Source organism: Echiichthys vipera (genome assembly GCF_963691815.1).
Source record: "Echiichthys vipera genome assembly, chromosome: Y".
In the NCBI taxonomy this organism is placed as follows: domain Eukaryota; kingdom Metazoa; phylum Chordata; class Actinopteri; order Perciformes; family Trachinidae; genus Echiichthys; species Echiichthys vipera.
Window position 1 is genome coordinate 13,793,528 of NC_139849.1, and position 4,536 is coordinate 13,798,063.

A 4,536-nucleotide genomic window follows, 5' to 3' on the forward strand; every position below is an offset into this window, starting at 1 on the left:
TGAGGGGCTGCATGTGTCGGGTCACAGTGACCCGAAGACAACGTAAGGGGGCTGCATAAACACCAGGGGTCTGTATAGTGCTGCGGCGGCGGGTCACGGTGACCCGAGGACAACGTGAGGGGCTGCATGTGTCGGGTCACAGTGACCCGAAGACAACGTAAGGGGGCTGCATAAACACCAGGGCTCTGTATAGTGCTGCGGCGGCGGGTCACGGTGACCCGAAGACAACGTGAGGGGCTGCATGTGTCGGGTCACAGTGACCCGAAGACAACGTAAGGGGGCTGCATAAACACCAGGGCTCTGTATAGTGCTGCGGCGGCGGGTCACGGTGACCCGAAGACAACGTGAGGGGCTGCATGTGTCGGGTCACAGTGACCCGAAGACAACGTAAGGGGTCTGCATAAACACCAGGGCTCTGTATAGTGCTGCGGCGGCGGGTCACGGTGACCCGAGGACAACGGAAAGGGGTCTGTGTAACGCTTGTCCCTTGTTGATTTAGACACCATCCCAATTAGAACAAGTCAGACAGAAGGGAACCGTGCAGCCTTTGCAGATGTATTTGTTACACCTACGACACACAGCATGCGTTTTACAGTCCTTGTTCTTTGGGCAAATCTGACACCTCTTCCTCTTGCTTGACGCCGCCGCCGGGGCCGGCGCCGGGGCTGCCGCACGGGTCGTCGCTCGGGCCGTCGCTCGGGCCGTCGCTCGGGTCGCCGCTGACTCCGTCGCTGGCGTCGCTGTTGCAACCGCTTCCTGTTCCTCTCCCGCCGTAGCCGTAGCTGTAGCTGTAGCTGGCGCTGCCGCAGTTGCTGACGTTTCCTCAGGTCGATCACGACATCTAGCCCTCTGAACAGCTTTCACAACTGCCGCGGAGGCTTCCGTGCGGGGCAGAGTGCCACGTCTTTGAATGAGTGGCGTCACGAGAGCCTTTCCCAGTTGCTCCAGGAAAAACCTCCTCTTGTTCCGCTTACCGTTCATCCAGTTAGGGTTGAGCTCTCTCCAAATCACAAAGGCGTTGTAGGAGGACACGTCAATCATGTTGTGGAACACGACCAACGGCCAGCGGGCGGTCATCCTCCGGCAGCTGTACGTTCCGATCACCTTGTCTAGGTTGTCCACACCGCCCTTGTTGCGGTTGTAGTCCAGGATGATGAGCGGCTTCCTGTGATTGTGATCGCTAATCACAGGCCCTCCTGTGTGCAGTGTGCTCAAGAGTACCACATTCTTGTTTTTCTTTGGGAGATAGGAGACTAGAGTGGCGCTGGGCGTGAAGGCGAACCTGGAGGAGAAAACCTCTCTGCCCTTGCACGCGACCAGCGCAGGCGGGAGCTCGGGCTTGTTCTTTCGTACCGTGCCAACCATGGTGAGCTTCCTCTCCAGGAGCCGCTGTCCCAGTTCGTAAGAGGTGAAGAAATTGTCACACGTCACGTTGCGATCCCTCAGTCCTTCTGTCACGTCGAGCACGACCCGCATCCCTTGATTCTTCTCCGGCGCTCCGCAGCTCGACTTCCCGGTGTAGACTTGCATCCTCCACGCGTAGCTGGACTTGGCGTCGCAGGCCACCCATGACTTGATCCCGTATTTCGCTGGCTTGCTGGGCATATACTGCCGGAAGGGACAACGGCCTTTTGTTGTTGTTGTTGTTGTTGTTGTTGTTGTTGTTGTTGTTGTTTTGGGTAAATGTAAGACAGAAACAACAGATTGACACAGGTAATCCATGGTGTAACTCACTTTCTGGTGGTGTGTGAGAGAGAGAGAGAGAGAGAGAGAGAGAGAGAGAGAGAGAGAGAGAGAGAGAGAGAGAGAGAGAGAGAGAGAGAGAGAGAGACAGAGAGAGAGAGAGAGAGAGGGAGAGACTCACCTCTGAACGGAACCAGTTGCTCATCCACCGTCACGTCAGGCCCCGGGTTGTAGAGCTGCGGCAACCGCTCCGCCCACATGTCCCAGACCTCTCTTATGGCTGCCAGTTTGTCCGAGACCCGTCGCGTGGCTCTCGACTCGCGGTCGTCAAATCTTAGCAGTCTTGAGTAAGAGTGAAAGAGTTTGAGAGGCATCGTGGCACGGAAAATCGCCCTTCCGCTCTCTGAGTCCCACAGACTAGCCGCAGCTTCACCTCGGGACCTGTATACGCCAGCTAACATCAGCAGCCCTACGTAGGCGCGCAGGTCGGTCTCGTCCATTCCTTTCCAACCATCTCCGTATTTTCGAACGCCCTCCAGATTAGTCATTTCCAGGATGACTTTTTCTATCGCTGGTGTGATCAAGAGCTGGAACGTGGAGGCCATGTCACGGACACGGGATACTGCGTACGCCGTGGGTCCCGCCGGGGTCTGGTTCGGGCTCCGGTTCGGGCTCGGACTCGGGCTTGTACTCGTCCTCGTCCTCGTCCTCATCCTCGTCCTTGCAGCCGTACCATCGTCTTCCGTGCTCCTGTCCGGTTTCTTGTACGCTGCTGAGGACCATGCTATTTGGCCGTTTTTTGACAGGACAGTCTCCCTTTCTTCTTCTTCTTCTTCTTCTTCTTGTTCCTCATGTTCTTGTTCCTCATGTTCTTGTTCCTCATGTTCTTGTTCCTCATGTTCTTGTTCCTCATGTACTTGTTCCTCATGTACTTGTTCTTGGTCCGCTACTGCTTCTTCGTCTTCTTCTGAAGACGAGGCGTCATGCTCTGGATTGTGTTCCTCTCCATCTTCCTCTTCAGACACATCCTCTCCAGAGTCAGAATACTCCTGCTGCACATTTGAATAAATCTGGTCTAGAACCTGTTTGACAGTGAAATGTGCACTCATGGCTGCAACAAGTCAGATGTTGAGAGCCCCTGTTTCGGGACATGCGCTCCTTTTAGTATGTTTTATTTTGTTTACGTGTTTCCATGTGTGTTTTCTGTCTACCATAATAAACGTGTGATTAATTAACCATTGGTTGGTCTCGGTCTCATTATTATTATTATTATTATTATTATTATTATGCTTGTTGTCTTTTTATTATGTACATAAATGCAGTTATGGCAGAAAGAGACAGATACAATAGCGATGTCTTGACATAACGCAAAAATGGGCGCTGTTTTTTTTTATCCACCCAGAGGACCGACAGCATATCCTGTCCTAATGCGTAGGTGCGTATGACAGACCATGTTATCCTTGGACGGGCATGTAAACGTCACATAACGCGTACATGGCCTGCCAGTGCCTCTGCCGCTGCCTCTGCCGCTGCCTCTGCCGCTGCCTCTGCCTCTGCCGCTGCCTCTGCCTCTGCCGCTGCCTCTGCCTCTGTCTCTGCCTCTGTCTCTGCCTCTGCCTCTGCCGCTGCCTCTGCCTCTGCCGCTGCCTCTGCCTCTGTCTCTGCCTCTGTCTCTGTCTCTGCCTCTGCCTCTGCCGCTGCCGCTGCCGCTGCCTCTGCCGCTGCCGCTGCCTCTGCCTCTGCCGCTGCCTCTGCCTCTGTCTCTGCCTCTGCCTCTGCCTCTGCCTCTGCCGCTGCCGCTGCACATCTTATTTATTTGAGACACTGACTTTATTTCACGTGTGTGTGTGTCTGTGTGTCTGTGTCTGTGTGTCTGTGTGTCTGTGGGTCTGTGTCTGTGTCTCTGTGTCTCTGTGTCTCTGTGTCCCTGTGTCTGTGTCTCTGTGTCTGTGTCTCTGTGTCTGTGTGTCTGTGTGTCTGTGTGTGTGTGTGTAGACAGTAAAATCACCAACAGAGATAACAACACTCTCTAGGTTCTGTTGAAGACTGTGACATTACATGGTGAGCGTTTTATAACAATCTACGTGAAATGCTGCTGACACCCTCGACCGACCGCTCCTCTGTGTGGTGTTCAAATATTGCTACTACATGACACAAGACACAAGGTGGAGACAGAAGCGAATTGACATTATGTTTTTATTATAGCAGTAGCAACATGGAACACTTGGTAATTATTACTGTGTAGCACACATCCTTCGGTCGAGTTGGGGGTCGACCGGCAAGGATCCGAAGCTTGTTCACTCTCAATCATGACGGGCTGATCTCACTTGTACAAGCTCAGCGTCGCGTTACGGATTCTCCCCTGGGGCGCACACCTTCATACTGCAGTGAGTTGGACAAAGCGGTCTTTCAAGTCTCTCATTCCTTTATAACAGTTATCTCTATGCTCACCGGGCTTCTGGCCACACATGTAACACCATCTTTGCGACGCCAATAACACATAGATCCCACCTATCAGCACCGCTTGAGGTTCTTGGTAAGGATCCGGAGGTGAGATCGCGTTCGGATGTGCCACAGACCCTTTGCAGAATCTCGCTTGTCCGATCTCCACCTTCAGACGGTCATGTGTGTAGTTGCGCTGCAGGTAGGGACACGCTCCTCCGGTTAATAGAGCGTGTTGGTTGAGCAGAGTCTCACCCAGTACAAGGTCAGACACGATCACGCCACATGTCAAACACTGTTAAGCATTTCCGTCGCCCACAGTCCACATGTTACATGAGTTTAGCAGGTCAGTGAGCTGGGCTTGGTTGGGTTGAGAGCCGGCTACGTAGGTGGGTTCGGCGGCGGGTACCG